Raw genomic sequence first — 21137 nt, forward strand, 5'->3', positions numbered from 1 at the left:
ATTTCCTCTAGGACACTGCTACTGCAATCCTGGAGGAGCAGCAGGAGGGACAGGGGGCAAGAAATTATCTTTCCCTCCTGTAAATCCCAGCAACTGTGATCGCTTACAGATCATAAAGACTGACCTCTAAACTATCCCAGTTATGAAAGCTAAGGAAAACTCAGCTCAGCAGAAATGGGATGGACTTCCCAACAGTAACAGCCACCACTAAAAATACTCCTTTTTATTATTATTTTTATAAAATATTTAGGAAATTCTGGGCAAACCTTTGTTGAAACCTCACAGTTTTATTGCATTCCACCCAGCTCAGTTGTTACGCACAGGAGATGGGGGGTACATCTGTGCACATGGATGGCTGAAGAGGCAGAATTAGCCTGTTATTTGAAGGCATTAACATGAGGGCAGCTTATGGTGTTATTGTGACAATTTCCCTGAATTATCCTAATCACTTTAAAGGGTTTATCAGCTCAGCCTCTGCAGGTTAAGAGAAAGGACCCCCAAGCAGCAAGTTAGTGGGAATGGCCAGGGCAGGTCATCTCACTGCGGGTCTGAGTGTCCTTAACACAAGTCTTATCTTGCTGCTACTCCACTCATCTTTCCAGTCCACTTTTCTCTTGCCTGCCATGTTTAAAAGGCAAAAGACAGAGCCAAGCTCTCCTGCAGAAATACACAGAGAAGAGATACTGATTTGTGGGGTGAGGGAATAAAAAGCCTCATTATCTCACCTAGTATAAGCTTTGCTGTGCTTTGGATACAGGCACTATTAAGTACATCAAATAACTTTTCATCTGGATGCTAAGCCTGGAAGCACCAAAAGGAATTGCGCTGCTGTAATCATCCATCCTTATGTGCCAAGAAACTTTCCCTCCCCAACCCATGCCAGGGAAGCCCTTTTTGATGGACAATAACAACCTGGAGATCACGGATTTTTAACACTTTAAAAAAGTGAGTTAATGAAGAGATTAAAAAAGAAGAGGTTAACACAGCCATGTTACACTACAGGATTATAGTGTCAGACCACAGGGAGTAGTCTCTGGTGGTTTGCTGATCTCTGTGGTCTGACTGAACTGAAATTATTAGAACAGTAACTTCATTGCTGGCAGTATTATCGCATGTCTTTCTCCTCACTTGTAACTTTAAGGGCCTGATCCTGAAGAGTCTGAAACAGATCTGACCCTACTACCAATGAAGTGAACAGTGAAATTTCCATTTACTCAGCAATGGAGAATCAGGTCTGCACACAAAGGGAGTGTGGAGTTACCAAATGAACTGCAATGAGAGTGCCATGCGCTTGCAGTGACAGGATCAAAGTTTTAGGTCTCACGATGTAGAATCTAGGATGTAGGTTGGCATGGATGTGAAAGAGGTTACCTGGTGCTACTGAGCCAACCAGGATACCAGATTTTAGAAACCCAACATCTACCACACTGTTCAAATACTAAAAAGCAAACTACATTGATAATCCCTTGCCTTACAATGGCACCTTCTGATGGTGACTCAATGTACGTTACAAAGGAGTTCATCTCTATTAATCCATTCTGCAGATAGTCAACCCAAGCCACATGAAAGAGGTACAAAGATCAGAGTCAGCAGATAGGGCACACTGACATAGTCAATGAAGGAAGAAGACAACTTGAAGAGTAAATTACACATGTTTTCAAAATTCAACCAGCAGTTCCCAATTATTTAAGGCGGTGTTTTCTTAGCAAGGATTAGAAATGGTATTTCAAATCCATCATTTTAGCATGATGATACCTTTTTAAATGACGGGTTTCTGTTGCTGCTCCTGTTACTCTGCCTGTACCAAAAGATAACTTTCAAGTATTTTGTCTATCATTTTTAAAGAGAAAAAAAAAAAAAACAACCAAGCCTGAAAGAACAAAGACGACACTTCAAAGCCTTCAGTGGAGAAGGAAGTGCTTTCTAGCAAAAATCATACACTCTTGTCAATGAAACCTTTGTCAGACAGTTCCTCTCCTGCCTTGGCTGCTGTATGGTTAAAGATATAAAAGCAAGTGAAGACAGAAGAGAAAGAGAATCCCTGAGAGAATGAAAAAAGTCATGTCCCAGCAAAGTCCTCTCTTTGCCCTCAGAGTTTATCTGACATACTGTTATTGATAGCTCCAACTCCCCTGGCTGAGGGAGCACATATACCTTTGACTGCACTGAAGTTGATTTAAACCACACCGACAATTTGTGAGGCAGTTTTTCACTTACATAAGGAAGTTCTTGAGAGGATTCTGAAGCAATACAGCACTGTAGTTAAAACTGAGGCCATTTTAAAAAGAACTGCATTTCCTCAGGCTGTCCATAATTCTTCATTTTCATGAAAATACCAGGGAACTCTGCAGCTTTGCTAGGAAGAAGCCACCTAAATGCAATAGCCTTTGGATCGCTCCAAAGCATCAGTGCAAGTTCATTCCCTTCTGACCCTCACGTTCTCAAGTCTTAACTCAGGCAACTCTTCCCAGCCATCTGGAGTGCCATGTGGAGTTTTCTGGGAAACCACTTGCAGTTTGTTCCAGCACTAAAATGATTTTGGGACCTCCATTCTACTTTATAACATGTTTTGGGTGAAGTCCTTCTGTGCAGTTGTCATGTACCACTTGCTACACAACAAGTGTTCACAGTTCTCTTTAGTGCCCCTTTCCAGCCCCCCTCTAAGTAACACGTGAGGAACCAATTACGTTGGCAATGGTCCCCCTCTCCTGCAGTACTGCAGCAACACGTTACTAAAGATTTGGTTGGTTTTAACATTATTCAGTTGGGTTTCTTCTGATAGCTATTACACTTAACAAGTTTCCCCTCAATAACAAGTCACTTTTGACCTCAACACACCTGGAGACTTCACCCTTCTATTCCACCTCTGACCTCTCCCAACAGAGTTGACATTTTGCAATTATCAGCAATTTGTTAGCTTTATTTTTGTTAGCACCCAATTATGCAAATAATAGACCTGTAATAGAACTGCTCCTATTGGGCTGCAAGTTTGTAGAGAGGTGTTTCATGCATGACTGACTGTGATAGCCTGGGTCCAGTATGTAAGAGCAGGAAATGAGAAGTCAGAGAACACTTATCCCATGCAATCGCTGGCTATATACCCTTAGCATTTCTCTAGTAATAAGGGAGATCCAAGATCTGGGGTATTGTCAAATGCCAACAAAGAAAACACATTTCCCAAAACCAAAGAGAATGAGCTTGATCTGGAGCAGGCTCACCAGGAAGGAGAAATCCCAAATTACTTGTAATGCAGACAACAAGCAGTCACAAGGAATAGAGCAGAACTGTACTCCGGTCATGTCTACATTTGGCTTTTGTGCTCAAATATACCATTTTGTCTTTTCTTTATAGGCTTTTTGCAGCTTACTATACTGAAAAGAGAACAGCTGATCCATCACATCCGGCCCTCTATATATCGACAACAGGGTTCTTAACACACAGCTTTTCACATGCACCAAAGATGTATAAAACGAAACCTGAAAAGAAGGGCATGCTGGGCCCCATTTCCCTACCTTTCTCTCCTCACAGCAGCACTCAGCTCTATTTGACGTGTCAAGCTCACCATCCTCCTGACAGCAAACAAGTCCTTTCTGAGTCTTGTGACCTCATCCACTTCCCTGTCAAAAGATTAAGGCACATTTTCAAATGCTTAAGGCTATTTTTAGACTGTACTAAAGACATGAGGGGAGGAAAGTAGCTCGTGTACTTTCTTCATAATGTAATAATCTCTGTGTCTAGGAAAACAGCTCAGATTTGAATGTCACTTCACATAATTACCTCGGGTAAAGCTGGATCAGCCGCATCAGTCGGATGGCGTTGTCCAAATCGCCTCCCTCCGGAAAGGGGCTGTAGTGACTCTTGTGGCTGAGAATGCACAGCCACAGGATGCAGGACATGGGCTCTTATCTTTGCCACTGGGAGATGTTCTTTCAAGTGTCCTGAAAACAGAAACAAAAGCAGCGGAATCAGAAAACAGATGCAGATGCTGTGCTCAAATGTGATGAGGCCAAGAGCGCTGTGCTGCGGCTGAGACCTTGGACCCAGCTCTGAGCAGCGAGGTCCTGTGTGTGCTTGAATCCACTCCTACATGGTGAGGTGCCTGCTGAAGGGCAAGCTGAGGCACAACTCCAGTGGAAACAAAGCTCTATACACCTTCACTAACACAGTTATACCCCTTGCTGCTATACATCTAACTGAGCCCATTTCCACCGGCATGGACTATTCTTCACCATGTCTCACTGCAACAGTTGCTGGAATAAGTTAGTCCCTGAAGCCACTTGGGGGTATATTCACGGAGGACAAAGTTCAATACAGACATAAAAGCAACAGAGTGCCAATGATGATAAACAGTTCTCTTACAGCATTTTAACACCACTCTTCATATGTGGATAGTGGAGAGGAAAGGTAAAGCCATACAAAGATTCAGGACCCAATTTCTGGAAGCTGTGGGTGTAAAAGGCAGGCACAAATGCACATGCACACAATTGCTTCATGCCTTGTCTGCATCCTGTGCATGAACAGCTCTCACAGATGCTCACTCAGAGCACTTATTTTTACCCACAAGATGGCCAGGCTCCTCAATGTCACTTTGTGAACAAGTCTTTGAGAAACAGGGTCCTAAGCAGGCGAGTCTTTAAATACGGTGTCCTACGACATGAGGGACACAGGCATAGGAACAGCGTGAATGAGTTTTACATCCCCATCTAACTGCTGCTCCTCATCTGCACAATGGTAAATTCGGCTCCTCCTCTCCAGGAACACATTAAGAACTTGTATTTCATCAGGTTCCATCTCAACAGTAGCAACCAAGCAATGAGGGGAAGATAATTAAAGCTAAGCAAAACCCCAGACAAAATACATCACAGACATCAAGCTAACACAATAAAAACATCGCTTTCCTCTCCTCCCCTCCTACAGAAGGAAGCATTACAATATTCAAACCCCAAGTCAGAGAAGGCAATTCAAGACAGCTCCTCCCAGGATCCCCTTGATGATCTGCCCACTTTGCCAAACACTCAATTTGCTTCCAGCCAGGCCTGGCAACTCTCCACCCATGAATATGTACATCTGGATGCACAGTGGTTCTAGCATGTCACGCTCATGGGCATTTGGCCCATGTAACACTCTGTTTCCCAATCTGTAAGTACATGAAATATAAGACTAAGTAAAATCTGAGACACTGTGGAAACTGATGAGGGCTTGAATGAGCTCCTGGAATAAAACTTGAGCCCCTCCCCATTCAGAGCTGTATTTTTAGGAAGTCGATTGAGAAATGTTTTCCTTGCTCCATTTCCATGTTTACTGGGATACAACATTGTTACACTCGATTGCATCAGAAAACATGGAAACAGCTCTACAAATTGATCTGACCGCATGATCCCAGAGGAATTTGCTCCTTGTCTCCAAGGAGTTTCCCCAGCATAAACAATGTCAAATACAAGGCAGCCCTGAGAGAGTTAGTGTTTCTCCAATAAGCTTCAGAAACACTACAATATAGATCAATCTGTTCAGTAACTCTGCATGGATTTCATGATGGCATTATTCATAAGACATTGGATACAGCCATTCATAAAACTATAGAACACATTGGACATCAAAGTGAAACCTGCTGTATTTTAGCAGGAGATCATGTAACTGAGATCACGATGGGAGCAAAAGCAGGATAACACACACAGTCCCCTCCCAGGGACTGAAATGCCCAAGTCACTTCAGGAGATGTAACTGTGCTCTGGGTTAGTGTTTCCTAATGATTATTGGGCACCTACATTCTTCTGCTGTTCAGAACTCAGATATTCGTGCCAGAATAGAATTCAAGGTAACTGACTGATTAGCATGAGAATGGGAAACACAGGAGATTGAAAATATTTAGCTTGAAACTGGGACCTGTTCAATAGTTGAAAGTATAAAAACATACAAGCATTGATTTCCACACATCTGAGTGTCCTTTCCATGCAATCAATTAGAAACCAACTGAGTTCCACAGGAAAATAGTCCCATCTTACCCAAAAGATCATTTTTGCCATATAGGTAAACTAATTTTACCCTGGCCAAGCATATCCTCTAACTCCCACCCCACCTCTCTGGTTCTTATCCTGTCCTCCCCGTTAGTTACAATTCTGTAGTACAAAAGGTGGCTGAAAATGGAATTCCCTTTCCAGAAGAAAGCCACCTTCACTACAAAATAATGATGGAATCATCCTGACAGGGGCACAAAACAAGCAGTCAAATGGCAACAACCAACCTAATGGAAATGAATTTGTGTGGAGGGATTTTCAAGCCCCCTGAAGGCCTTTTTGTTTGAAATGTTCAAGATTGATCTCATTTTTTTCCTCAATGAAGAGTAAAAACTGCATCATGAGGCTTCAAAGTGGGCAGCCAGGAGCTGTCGTGTCCATTTCCCCACTGCTAAACTGAAGCTTTTTGGCAAAACTGTAGTATTCTGCAGGACAAGTTCTGATTTTGCAAAGGCCATTTTCTATCAGAAAATGATTGGGATGGAAAACTGCCCAGCAGACCTATTCAGTGTGTGTGGTAACATTAAATAAGCAGTCTTTCAGGTAGACTTGCTGTAAGGCTGCTATTGCCATTACAGGGAACAAGCAGCCTTCCCCATCATGCCCAAGTGAACCTGAGAATCAAGAGGCTTAGTAACAGCAATTCACTGCCTAATGTAAAGGAAATTTGGGGCTCGTTGTGAAGTCCACTAGGTTTAAAACTGTGGGAAAAAAAAAAGATGGTTCCTTCAAAACTAGGATGGACCCCACAGTAAAATACAGGTTGACAGCATCTGTTTGTTAGTGCTTTGTGACCCAGGACCTGAAAGCACTCGATTCATGAGCTCCTTGTAACTCAGCATTCTTATCAGCATCCTCCCCACTTTAAGGCTCAGGAAACTGAGGCAGTGATTGAGAGCTGGGGTAAAGCTGCAGTGATTCAGTCCCAACACCACGAAAACAATCCTGCCCCTGGCCCTCTGCCCTCCCCTCAGACCCAGACCACACTCTGTGGGTAGGAAGAGCTGCTCCAAGGAGCCCGAGCTGGAAGCGGTTGGCTCATCACGTGGCAGCCAAGCCATTCCCAGAGCTTCCCCATGAGAATGGTGTCTGAGCAGGCACAGCCCCTGGCAGCAGTGTTCAATTGTTCCTAGAGGCTGGCACACAGGGAGAATTAGAGAATATAACACATACATAAAAAGAATGTGTTCCCTCCTCCACCCTGTACGTGGCAGACGGTCCGTATAGACACTGAGATTAACTTCTGCACCTGAATTAGAACAAAGTGTTTTGCTATTCTCTTTCTCCTCTTTCCTCCTCTCTCAGCTCCTCTCCACCCCTTTTGCTGTCCTCATTTTAATCTACAAACCAGTAATGGGTCTGCAGGCAGCCTGCCAGGGTACAACTCGCATTCACCTGGCAAATGCCGGGATCCTTCTCCTGGCTCCAATTAAAAACCAAGACGAAAAGGAGGAGCCAGGAGGTCACTTTGAGCCAAGGCATCCGCCCAGCATGTCCAGACTTTATAGGAACTGAATTTATGGGAACTAAAGACTTCCATCACTCACTTGCTCTATTTCTTGCTCCAGAAGATGTTTCAATTACCCTTGGTATCAGTTTTAAAAGGCTGAAATGATGAATATTGATGGTATTAGGTTTTTTGCTTCATAAAATGGAAATTGCATGGGAAAATACACTGAGGCCAAGTGCATTTTAATGCATTAACAATTTTTACTTCTGGTCTAACAGCTGAGTGGGAAGTGTTAAGAGGGACTTCAGAACACAGAGTCCCTGGGGTTCTCAAACAGAGCAGTGAAACATCCATCAGCTCATTCCTGCTCATTGTCCTTAACCCTCCAATAAATCCATTGTATTTTAACTGTCCACTTTGCAGGTTTCATTGAGGAACCTGGTAGTTTTTACTCACATCCTAAGTGCTTCTTCAAATCCAACATAAATCCCCCAGCAAGCACTCACAGCAGCTGCTGTGTGAGGAATACATATGTGCAGCTACAAGTCCACTCCTACCTTATAGCCAGCCATGCTATCAACACTGCCCATCAGCCACAGCTGCTTTTCTACCCCACACCAACCCCCAAACTATGCTTTCAGTGTTCTTCCAGGGTGAAGGATGGAAGAACAGAGCCTTGAACACATCTCAGTGACCTGGAGTGCTCCATTTACTCATGCAGGCTAGGTGAAGTCCCGACAAACTTCATTTACATTTCAATAAAGGCAAGATGGGAATTCATCCCACTGACTGACACGGGAACAGCTATAAAAGCAGTATGAATAAAGTGCACTTCTTCAAATTGCAAACTCCTTGGGGCAGGGAAACATGCCAAATTCTGCCACTGCTGAATGGCTTCGATCACTTGGCAGGGCTGTGAATGGGGGCAACCTAGATCTTCTATCTACCACATGCTATTCCAGACCAGGCTGAGGTACCTTATTACCATCTCAATTCAGGCTGTGGGTACTCATATCTAGCAGCAGAATACCAGTGCATGAATTAATGATTAATGATGATAGGGTTCTTGGAAACAAGTTTTTAGCCAAGCATCACACTTGCAAATGACTCACTGGAAGTCAGTAAACACTGGTCATTAGCCAGCAGTTACAATGCAAAGGAAGCAGCAACTGACTTCAGTGGATTGCTCCCTCTGCTCAGGGGGAATTAGAGATACCCATTGGAATGCAATTACAAAACCAAGGCCACGGATGGGATCAGCTCACATTGTATCAAAGCTACTGTTGAGCAATACAAGGCATTACTCTGGCACCCAGTTGCTCAGTGCAGATCTCTCGGCTTCTTCATGATATTGGAGACCAGAAAGGGAAGAGGAAATTGCATATGGCACCATGTCCAGGGCCTGAGTGCTGAGAAAACAATCATCAGGCATCACATCTGAGGAGATAAATAAGGATAAGTTCACAGGATTTCTGTCCTCCCTCTTGTCACAGCTTTTTGTTGGAGCTGTTTGCTGTGGAGACATGCATTTGAGAGTGCATCTTATTGCTACAAACGCCCCTTCCAACACAGAACAACTCTTCAGCAATACAGAAGCATTTGCACATTTCCTATGCCCAAAGCTACATCATCAGACTTCATTCCCTCCTGAAGAATTACTGACAGAAAAATCATACATGCATTATAACTTCATTTGTTGGCTGGACTGAACACTACAGATTTCAGTTGCAAGTGGAAGCTGTCCTCTTGTGCATCACTATGGTTCCGAGTGCTTATGAACTGATTTTAGAACTCAATTCAAAATCTAGGGACATTCTGATTCAACTGCCCTCTCAGTGGGTTTGCTGCCTGTCGCATTAACAGGGAAGAAGCAATGTCACCCACATACTAAGATTCTCTGTGTTGCTTTTTGCACATCTCACACTGCATACACAATGTCACACCCTCCACATGGGGATGAGGGGACATAGGAAGATGTGGGGGGAGAGTAAGTGACTCACTGTGCGTCCAGACTGCCAGATTTGAGCAAAGAAGGGGTCAGACATCACCTAATAGTGGAAATGAGGAAACCTCGATAAGATAAGTGCAAAGGGACTTGGTAACTATGACGGTTGAAAAAGCCTGGAAGTCAAAACTTAAGATGATAAAAGGACCCAAAATTAAACAAAACAAAGCAAAACTTGACAACATTAAGCAAACTACCAAAACAAGACAGAGCTACCACGTGATGCCCTGGAAATGCATTGCTCAGTTAATTCATGGAACCTTTCCCACTTCCTTTCCATACTGGCTTGAAGCGATTGTTCCTTATCTGGTTGGCAAATTAAGAGATTACTTTATCCATTTTGAAACAGAATCACAGAACAGGTGAAAAAACTATTGGTTATTTAGAGCCTCCCCCAGTCACAGCCGTCACTGTGAGCCTCTGAGAGTGGAAGATAGGAGCACAGGGGAGATGACTGTTGATGTCATGAAGAAAACCTGCCAATATAGGATGCCAAAACCAAGCTTCTGACCATTTGTGGTCATTCAAGATCCCAGGGCACATTTTGCAAGAGTATGGGTGTTAGCCCTGGTACACTGTCCAAATCCAAGCTTGGCTATTTATATTCAGCCTCCCTAAAATACTGCTTGGAGTTTCAACTGGAAAAGTTAATTTTGCTTTTCTGTCTGGAACTGTGTGATGATGCAGGTCCAACAGTGGCATGCGGAATGCCATCGGAACAGTGTCCCTGTGGTTGGCAAGTCCTGGGAAGAGTTCCCTTTCTCGCCTTGCATCAGTACTTTAACACCCACAGACTGAAAAAGATGCTTTAAAAAATTAAGAAGGGATTGATTTCGAGACTGTTTCCAGGAAGCCCACAGGCATGAACCATCCTTAACAGCCCTAACTCCAGTTCTGCTTTTTAACTTGTAATGCTCAACATTAGATATCACCCAGAGAGACCAGAGGTTCTAGATGTAAACTCTCCATTCCTGTATTCCTCTACTGCAGGTGATGCTCATCTAGTCCCTATGGTCAGGAATCAGCACAAGCAATACACTGGACATCCCTCAATCAATTTGCTTTCTCCTCATCACCCATCATTGATTTTGACCAGAAACAACCACCTGGTTGATGGCAGCAACCTTGACAGGGTTACGAACACTGTGCAAAATGAAAGGTGAACTCCAGTGTCCACCAATTTGTTCCAAGGAGCCCTACTGACCATAAGGCATGGGGGCTCAGAGTCCAGGTAGATCCTGGGAAGCAGACTGCCAGCTTCTAGGATTTTCCACTAGTTTTAGCACAGCAAAGCAAGCCCTCAGCATTGTGTCTTTTCCCATCATTAAAGCCAAGTTTTTCAATGGTGCAGAATTTAATCCTGCATCATCAAAAGCACATTCATGCGAAAAAAAAACTATTTTCTTTACCTTTCAGAAACAATAAATAGGTAAAGTAGTTAAAAATTGAAGCTATTCAAATAACCAAAGGCTACGATTGAATACAGCCAAGCCAACTTACTCTGAGACATGGTATAATTCCACACAGATCTGGAAAAGAGATACACGGAGAAATGTGTATCAGCCAAAGTTAATATTTTCACAAAAATGGTGAGTCATATAAACTGGGATTTCCTCTTCTAGCCACTTGCAGCGTATCGACTGAGTCAAATCAAATTCGATGCAATAACTTTCATCTGATACTGCAATATGTTCAGCTCAGGTAAGACAGACTTTATTTTGGGCCTGAATTCTTCCTTTGTATCTAGCTTCTGAAATGAGTAAGAAATAATCTTGGCTTTCAGGATTCCATCCCATGCTATGGCTCAACATGATGTACCCACTTCCTTCCTGATCCTCACTTATCCTCCAGAAAAGCAGTACAGAACCAATACTCTGGTTACTGGCCACTATGTTAAAAAAAGAAGCTTCAAGATCATCCTAACTAAAACTAGTTATTCTTCCCCCTCCCATCCCCAAGAATATGAAACAAACCAGCTCTATTTATCCTTTTCTCTTTTTCATGAATCCACTTCAACAAAGCAAGACAATAAGACAAGGAAAAGGAGGAAAACCTGTTATCTTACAGAGTTCTCCTTCTTCACGTTCCACCATTAAAGTTCTCAGTTTAAAGTTCCCAAGTAACACCAGGGAACATCTCGGAGAAACCAACAGCCCAAATTTCTTCCTATTCCTTACAACGCACTTCAAGTTCTAAGCTATTTTAAATAATGGAAGGCGCTTCAGAGCTATTTAACTTTCCTCCATGCTTAATTCTGTCAAGTCAGCCAACAGCTTTTCTCTGCCATAGAAGTGAAACATTAAGAGGATCCATCCAACAGTGTGGTGGAAGCTACCTGGAGATGTCAAAGATGTTTAAGCATTGGTCAGGCAACCATCCAAGCCCAGGTGCAGCTCATCCTGACTCAGTGTGGGGAGTCCCAACTACACCATCTATGCAGTTTCCTTCGGGCTCCAAACTTCTATGATTTTATTATCATTGAATGTGTTTTATTCAGACCCTAGCAGTCCTCCAGACCTCACTGAGCTTCCCCTGTTCCTCATGCAGTTAACAGTAAGCTTCAAAATAAAAGGGCTTCTTATTCAGCCACATAGATAGAAGGGAATTATAAATAAACAATTAAAAGAAAACAAGAAATCACTGCTGTAAGTGAAGAACGTGTTTCAAATGAAACCAAAGCAGCTCCATTTCACTGAGGATGTTACTTGTAAGACAGATGGATGAAACCAAAATAAGCTGAATCACTTTGTATTTTCTTCCTGATAGACTGGAAGACATGCTTCACCAGGCTCAGCTGCTCTTCCTCTGCAAGGAAGCCAGGCCTCCACGGGGAAGTGCTGGGCATGGCTCACTTTTGCCTGCCACCACCTCCGAGTCACTCAGCAGAAGCCACGCCAAGCAGTAGTACTGCACGCTCCAGAAACAACACACACCAGTAACCCAGGAGGAAGCACCGCACGACAACACCCTGGTCTGGAAAATGTGATGGGTAACACAATGACTGATGAGTGTCAGCAGTGAGCAAGAAAAGCAACAGGTAATGGCAGAGGGGAAACCATCCTCTGTATCTCTCTCCTCTGGGAGAAGATGGAATGTAAGAACTGGGCTTTCCAGATGATCCCTTGGTGACCTTCTCATACCTTGTGTAACAAAGGTGAAAGTAATAAAGCCGTGCCTGTTAGGACACTTGGCAAGAAATAGTCAACAGCGAACATAAGGAATGCAAATCTGGCCTTGGCTTTCAGAGACGACTTCTGAAATCAAGGGTACAAACATGAGCATCAACATAACATTAAAGACTACAAGCCTTCTGTGAGACACTGAGGAAGAAGATTCAGGTCTGTCTCACCCTGCACACTGCCTTGCTCATCAGGAGTTTAGACTCCCCTGAGCAGGCACTGTCCTCGAGAAGCACAGAGTATTTTAGTGCTCAGATTGCTGCTTTTGGCACTGTGCAAGCATATTTTGTATTTAATCACATCGATATGGAAAGAGCAGGATTTATGGAAAGCACCTAGGTAAGTTCCAGGCCTTGCTCCCATTAGCTTCCAGTGGTGACTCACAGCGTGGTTTTATGAACTGTCTGGAAAAATCCCATTGGGATCTTATCTGCATCTTTAAGCACATTTATAAATTTGACCTGCTGTTCCTGTACAGCCCTTGGAACAATGAGGTGATTCCTTTGGGGATTTCAGGAATGACAGTAATGCACCTAATAATGAAAGGATACCCTTGCCTATGGCACATCCAGTACTCAGACATCAACCTCCAATCCTTACTCCAATACATACCTATTTCTGACACTCTTTCTGTTTACATTCTTGCAGAACTCCACTGGGCTCTTACTATTTCATTAGCTGTCTAGACTGTCCTGCAGGTAAATACAGGGCACTTTCAAACGGGAATGAACGCACAGGAGGAAAGAAACAAAAACAAACAGGCAGAGGAAAACACCCAAGATGCTGCTGACCTGACCTTCTAAAGCACTTGGTTAGGTACTTAAAGGCACGACACGGTTTTGTTCCCTGTAAGAAAGAGCAAGTTGCTTCGAAGGACTGGTTAAGGACAGAGTCATTCAAACAGCTCCATAAAACCAACCACAGCGCTCGGGAGCTCGCAGCTACGAACAGAGGCGGCAGCCGCTGCAATACCCACACAAAGCACTCGTTCTGCTGCCGGCTTCTCCATCAGGAACCGCATCCTCCCCTCCGTCCTCGTGCTCCTGGCGGCCGCCATTACCGACACCACGCCGGGAGGGGGGCGAGAGGGAAAGCAAAACCGCGGCAGTTGATTGGCTGACGCCGTGCGTCGGGAGAACGGACCAATGGGAGACAGGAACGCTGTTGCTGCGGTAACAGGAGGACTGCTGCGGCCTAGCCGTGCGGGTACCGCCATGCCGCCGCGGCGGGGGCCGTGCCTGGGTTACAGCCTGCCCCCTCCACAGGCATTTAAATGTCTGTCTTTAATGAATTCAGTAGTTCACACACCAGAGAATCTAAGGGGGGGGGGGGAGGGACACGACACCTTCTGATTTAATTCCGTAGAGAAACACAGCCGTAAATAACTAAATGTGTGCACGCGTACCTATGCACATAACGACAGCATCGGTTTAGTCCAGTGGGTCAACTTTGGCTTTAACAAATAAAATGCTGTGAAGGGAGGGTGGTCAGCTTGTTTGGAAGAACAACACCGAACGGGTGCGACTCAGCTTTCCCTGGCTTTTTAACAGCTATGAACTGCTTGATATTTTTGGCTCGGCTCTATTATTATAATTTTTGAAGGTTTTTTGGTTGTTTTTTTTCCTTTTAAAAAATACGAGGCCGTAGGCTTCCTCCCAAGACACACTCAGGTGGGGCCGCTTCTAACTGCTGACTTTCCCCTGGGGCACCTCATTTGGGTTTAAGAAAAAGAAGAAAAAGGGGGAAAAATAGGGAAAAAAAGGGGGGGGGGGGGAGAAGTAGGGAGAAATGGGGGGAGAAGTGCGCCCTGATACACCCAGGGAGGCTCAGGTCGCTCCCCTGCCTGCCTTCCTGGCGCTGCACTCGCTGCGGGCTGTGTAACCTCATTACACGCGCTGGCGTAGTCCCTCAGATTGGCTTGAAAAGGCTGCAGATGGAAGCACACTGACATTCATCACTTGCAAATGAGGGCCCTACCGTCATCTCCGAAGGAAGAGCTCCATTCCCTAAGCCTTATTCCAGGGCACTTTCCTGCTTGCTTTAGACGGGGAGCCTCAGTTGGAAATGGGCTGAGTGTGCTGGGGTTTATTGCTGCAGGAGCTGAGTGACTCCCTCTTGAGCCCCAGAGATGTCAACGGGGTTGCTCCATTTGCACGTCGCCTGGAGCGAGCAGGATTTGACCATTGCTTTTCCATGTCACCACTGGGAATTATTTTCCCAACATTAGGCCCTTATACATAAGTTTTGGTGTGTGATTTGTTCCACATAAAAGCTGCGCTGGGGCAGGCTGTCAGCTTTTAGCTTGCTTTGACTCAGACTGAACTTGGACTCCACAGCGAGTTTGGCCCGAATCAAAGTGATAAACCCAGTTGAGATCAGTGCATCATCAGGGAATGGGTTTGGTTTCTGCTGCAGCTGGTACTGTTTCATTGAGAACTAGTGCCGGCTGCATGGTAGAACATGATAGATCAAGATCATTTAATCTGTGTTATTATCTCTTTTCAAAGCATTGTTTTGTAATTTGTTTTCTCCTTTTTCATTCCATGAAGTTTCTGCAGAGATGGAAGTGAAAAACAAGGGAACAAACAGCACTGCAAGGGAATATATATTGAAGTGCATGTCTGAATACAATCAGAATTGGGCAATTCAGGAAGAGTCAAGAGATGTAGAAGAGCCCATTATTCCTGATCAGAAACTCAAGTGGAAGTTGAAAATGCCGATTAAAAAATAAAGAAGGAGAAAGAAAGACTTTTTTTTGTCAGTTCTCAATACTTTTCCAGGAAGTATTCCTGAGGGATTTCTGATCCAACAGAAATCAAGGATTAAGACTTTGAACCCTGACGTGCTTGGATTATTCGGCCATGTGGTTTGACCTAAGTTAACTCAGCGATAGTCAGAGGGGTTTAAACAAGCAGCAAATGTGGAGATGCCCTAAGTCAGAATGGCTGACTGCAATAAAATGAAACAGAATATGTGGGACAGCAATGACAGTCATAGCTTCTGTTGAGTGGGTTTATTTTTCAGTCTGGAAGCCAAGAGACTGCACTGCAGACATTTCTACCTATTAAATGAAATAAAAACAGAACTAAAATCATATACAGGCTTCTGTCTCTACAGGCACCATGGGGTACAGTGTTACTTATCAGTGGTTAGCTCCAGCCAAGTTTAGCTTCTTCTGAAGCATTAATGGCTAAATCAGAAAGCCAGCCTGGCCTGCATTTCACGCAGCTTGACCACTGGTTGCTTTAACACGAAATATCAGAAACATTATGGTCATATGAACAGGATGTATTTTGGCAGTTCTGTTTGTCCAGGGCACATGCCTAAAACTCTGCAGCCAGATGCCACGTTCCTGGTTACTAATCTCATGAGCACCTTTCCCATTGAGTCCTCTCTCTGGTTACATGAAGCACTTTTCCTCTAGCAAAGGTCAGCTTAAGAGAATAGACTTTCCCTGTAAGATCTGAGCAAGAAGTCTAAGGGATCACCTGAGCTTACAGCTGTTCCAGCTGCCCTCCTGGTGCACCTTCCTTATATGCTCAATAGCAGACAGGTATGAGGCCAGGAATCAGTTTTTTCACCACGTTAGTTTGAGAAGCTGTCTTCAGGGCTGGATATTGTTTACCTGAGGACTTTTTGGTCTTCTGTGGTGTGGGAAGTGATTCATTTCTAAGGATGATGTAAACCTTTTCCTGTTACAAACTTCCTATGTTTGCAGAAGCTCAAAACGTTAGTGATTGCTTTCATCCTCCTTGAACCTCTTCATTCAACACATTAATATCTTGAAGGCCTTTTGGTCTTTTAGACCTAAAGTCTTATGTTTGTTACCAGGTAGTGGGATGCATATGGCATGTGAGTGATAGAATAAAAGAGAAAATGTCTATGATTTGTGGTATCTTTCTGGACTGAGCATTATTAGCTGGTTTGTTTGGGGAGAGAGAGAATAGGAGAGAGGAGGAGAGAAAGCACCAGCAGCTTCATTCATGGGGGGATGCAGGCACTGCCAAGTATCATTATGAAAATTCTTCCCTTTCATATGATATTAAACTCTGCTCTTGGCAGGTCCCCTGATGCAGTCAGTGTTTTTAGTGAAAATACATGAGGTCCTGAATTCTCAGTTCATTTCTCATTATATTACTCTGTTAATAGTCCTGGGAAATACACAAAAACCCCAAAGCTGTGTCTGTGCTCCTGCAAGGGTCCCTGACTTGATGTTTAGGGTGGCTCTTGGCAATGAGTCTGCTGGAGAAAAGGGAAAAACATGTTTTAAAAGGAATGAAGGATCAGGTCTTGATTTTTCTGCATTTAGTTAGGCATTGAAATCAAGGCCAGGAGTTGGACCTCATCTTCCTAAACATGTCTGCTGTGCAACCACCTCTTTTTCAAGGGTTTGAGTCTTTACTGAGGGAGCTTAATTTTCAGCTCTGGATTTGATTCAATTCCTCCCCAAATTCAAGATTTTACTCACTTGTAGTCAGCAAAGAGAAGGTTGACATGGCTTAAGTGTGGAGTTACTGCTCATTAGGCTGGACCACAATAAGCGAGAAAATAGGTGTTTCTGGTCTGCCACAAATATAAATTAAAGTGATGTGAAAGAAGGCATGGAAGTGTAACAGACCTCCAGTACCCTCCAAAGAGGGGTGAACAAAACAAATGCGAAGGTGTTTCACGTATGCATGCTTTACCTTGTGGTGCACTGGGCTAGGAGCAGGCTCACAGTCAGCTATTGTGTCTGAAGTCACCGATGAAAACCCTGCAACTGCCATAAATTTATTGCTTGTGATCATGAGCAGAGCTGCAAGAGACTGGATGGTGATTTATGGTGCTGTGGCTATAAATTTTCTTCCTATCTCCTGGCCTGGGTCTATTTCATCTAGAAAGCAATATTTGATTCATAATTATTTTTTTGCAAAAAGCCAGTTGGTCATAACTTTACTACATCAGCCAAAGAAGTAGAAAAATCATGTAAATCTCATGTTGAATATCATATTGATTGCGAGTGAACAGTCTGTAAGACCTTTTGACCAGAAATTCTTAGCCCATCATTTCAATTGACAAATAACAATTGAAATATAATCGTGGCCAATTCCCAGAAAGACAGAGAATGAAATTTCATTCGATCAATAATGTGCCAGACATGATGTGCTCCATTTTCGAACAGCCATGTCCTTGGAGTCCGGATGCCTCTGGTCATGTAGAACATGATGTATTATGATCAGAGGGCCTGATTTATAGTCCAATGGCACACACATATCCAAATGAGAATGAAGCCTCTGTTGAGTAGAACACTGCTGGTGGACTGTAAAGGTCATATTGTAAATGCATCAGACAGGTAAAGGTTGAGAGGCTTGCCTGTTGCGCAGAAGTGTGAAAAATGAAGAAAGAAGTAAAATAGTTTGCTTGGTGTTGGGCAAGAAGTACATGGCACAGATGGAAAATGATCCATGACGTTATGTGTCCAGTCCCCACCTCTTCATCACTACTCTGTCTTCTCAAACCACTACTGAATGTGCAGGTTGTTTTCAGATTCTGTTGTCCAGCTGTGTCCTAATACTGCTGGGCTTTGGGCATCCCCATGCATACAGATAAGAGAGCTGTACTTGCACAGAACTGCACTGAGGCGCATGTTACCTTGGTCCTGTCTCCAACAGAACAGTGATAGTTGAGCATCTTGTCTCAGTTTCTGCTCCCATTGACTCTTGCAAACAGTAGATTTGAGCCAGTACAAACTAAACAGATCCTTAAATTTTCCTCCCCTCATTTTCTTTTCAGTTTAGGGCATGATGGCTGTAGGTTGGAGTTTAAGACCATTCATGGCTGCACTCACAGAACCTCAAGGCAACCTCTATTTGTGCCTATCTACAGAACGATGAAGAAAAAAGTGCCATTTTCCAAAAATTCCTCCCACTTCCTCCTCCCTGCCTGTGCCTCTAACCACTGCTGTATGTGCAGTTAATTGAAATGGTGTTTGTTTTATCTTGGATAACCTTGTAATTGATTGAGGTGGTGGACAGCAAGGCTCCAGAGTCATTTACATACCTGTGCATGGAGCAGTAATTTCTAGGAGGCTTTCCACTGCCCTTTTTTGTCCCCCTTTCCCCCTAAAGAACTATACTCCCCTGTATGTGCGTGTTTGCATACATCTATAGCTCTCTCTATAGGTATTCACATTCATATAGATCTCCCCACAGTCCATTCACTCTGGCTGCAAGTGTCCATTTGCTGCTGGTTGAGCTCTTATGTTACCTGGGGTGGTAAGGCTCCTGGCACTCTTCCCTCCACAAGAAAAACAGCCTGATTGGGGAGTGCTTGCTTCTTACAAGGCCTCGATTGTGTGCGAGGGCCGAAAAAGTAACAAATGCAGTTTAATTACATTGGATGCTTGGTGGCTGGTTTGCAAATCTTTTATTTGTTTTGAGAAGTGCCCCAGCAGCAGCACTAAATTTTGTGTGCATTCGGGGAGCCTAATGCACCACTTAATGCCGGGGGAGGGAAGACGGTCTCATTAACTGGGCTGCTGTCAAGCTAATAAACTAATGGAGAGCTTAAACAAATACAAAAATGAAGGAAGTAGACATGATGAGGGAAAAATAAAGTGACTAGACATGAAGTCTTGGGACGTGCGTTTCCACCTTCCCTGAAAAGGTGTCCTTGGGCACCCAGAATTTCGCGGATGGAGTTTTATGTCTCGTAATTCAAGTCCCCCTTTTAGGAGGCAAAGGTTTAGCAGATCTATCCAGGAATGAGTAACGAGAGAGGAGCTTTTCCCATCCTGCCCAGAAACCAATTCCAGCTCATCAGAGTTGTTCGTTTTGGACAAGAGTCAGATTCACATTCATAGGACAGAGGGGAGTGGAAAGCAATCAATGTTTAAATCTTCTCTTTGCCAGGCCGAGATGTTACATAAGGTTGAGGAAAATGTTTTATTATCCCAACGAAGCCCGAAGTGTCAGATACTGACAGCTTTTCAGAGACAGGATACTGGGCTTGATGGTCCAATAGTCTGACTCAGGCTGACAGATTTTCTATTCCACCCTCTCAGATTATTAGTTGTTCTTTTTTGGTCTGTTAGGTATGAGGCGATTTTAAACTAAAAAGGTTAAAGAAGCATACATGTTACTTTGGGACTGGGCTGAAAGAAACCTCCCAGTTCTGCTTATTATGGAGCCTAGGACACATACAAATCTTTTCTCATCTGATTTCTCAGCATGTCTGGCTACCACCATTGCACCCACTGAGATGGTACATTGATGACTGGCTGTGGAGTACATCTGGTCAAGCACATTTTCTCCTCCAAGTCCTTTTTGCACATGTTTCAGATGCCACCACGTCCTTGTATGAGACTTCAGGGTAGCATAAGCCCATGTTTTACTGAAGTTTTCAACACATAGTCGCAGAAGAAAGGGGTTAGTGGCTGTTTTACCTGCCTTGTTTCAACTCCAGAGTTTTCAGAAGAACTCAAGGGGTTTTCAAGTGTTTCTGAATACTCAGTTATCTCACCCAGTGGTTAACAAAATGCAGGGTGCTCCATGTTCTTCTGCAGGAAAACATTTACAAATCAATGTGTCATTTGGTGACCTTTGCATCTCAGACACAGAGAGGTTCATGGTAAATAAGTCAAGGGAGCCATTGCCAGGTCATAACTTAAAAAACATCCTTTCAGACCCTAAAGAAAAGAAGTTTTGCATTTGGAGATCTACAGATAATGATGGGGGGTCCCAGCCAGCATGGGATGTGTATGACTGGGATCATAGGCAGATGTGTGAGGCATCAGATCTGAGCCAGGCTCAGCTTGGAGCAGGCAGGCAATAGTCTAGATCTTCTTGCAGAAGCATTTGAGCTTTCCACTGTTTTTGCTCTCATTTTCAGGATGAAGTATCTGAGGGCAGTGGGATTTCTTCACTGGATTTGGTGGCGCCTCATGAGTGTGACAGCAAGCGAAAGAAACAGGAAGATTTCACGTTCACCTCAGATCAAAAAAACAGCAAACCACATTTTAAGTACTTATTTTCCTTCTGGAGGTCTCTGCATTGGGTAGTAGTTTCTTTGGAAAGTTTTGAAAGAGAGTGAGGTTGTTGGTTACATTCTTACAGCCCTCCTCATACGTTCTCCACGGTGTCAGGACAGATCTTGTAGCACATTACAGTCATGGCTGCAGTCTCCCCTAAATTACATCCTCTGCAACCTTCCCGAATCCAAGGATTTCCTTCAGCGGAGTGCGGTTCCCTGTGTTCTTGTGAAGTCTCAAGTGGGAGGCAGCAGTCACGCAGAGCTGCTCAAAAGATTGTGAAGGAAATCTGTTCTGAAGAGAAATCAAAATCAACATTTTCCAGGAAGAAAGTCGATTTTGTGTGTTTATTGTCATTCCTAAGGTACTTCAGGCTACCTTTTGATTAATATATCTGAATGAATTATCTTGGCTCTGGAAGAGGATTTTGGTTGCCTTTGGTTAATGCTGTGCTATAAGATGCTGAAATACTGCACAGATG

The 21137-nt window shown here is 43.8% G+C and overlaps 2 long non-coding RNA genes across 4 annotated transcripts in view; one reads left to right on the forward strand and one right to left on the reverse strand.

The window, feature by feature from the left end:
• The window catches only part of LOC133270439 (uncharacterized), a 127098-nt gene extending 113658 nt beyond the window's left edge, over nt 1–13440 (reverse strand). For 2 of the 3 annotated variants that reach the window (XR_009743773.1, XR_009743774.1), the window contains exons 1-3: nt 13261–13440; nt 3778–3938; nt 3513–3617 (exon numbers count right to left, since the gene is read on the reverse strand). This is a non-coding gene — a long non-coding RNA (uncharacterized LOC133270439). The remainder of the gene's footprint in view (nt 1–3512; nt 3618–3777; nt 3939–13260) is intronic. The other variant, XR_009743772.1, reaches the window with a different exon arrangement.
• A 378-nt stretch (nt 13441–13818) lies between these two features.
• LOC133270440 (uncharacterized) lies at nt 13819–16534 on the forward strand. The gene is made up of 2 exons (XR_009743775.1): nt 13819–13923; nt 15198–16534. It is a non-coding gene; the product is annotated as an uncharacterized LOC133270440 (long non-coding RNA).
• The last annotated feature ends 4603 nt before the right edge of the window (nt 16535–21137 follow it).

The sequence above is a fragment of the Pezoporus flaviventris genome, unplaced genomic scaffold, assembly GCF_033815535.1.
Source record: "Pezoporus flaviventris isolate CSIRO_AGI_PZ_B2104156 unplaced genomic scaffold, CSIRO_AGI_Pfla_v1 ptg000020l, whole genome shotgun sequence".
Lineage (NCBI taxonomy): Eukaryota > Metazoa > Chordata > Aves > Psittaciformes > Psittacidae > Pezoporus > Pezoporus flaviventris.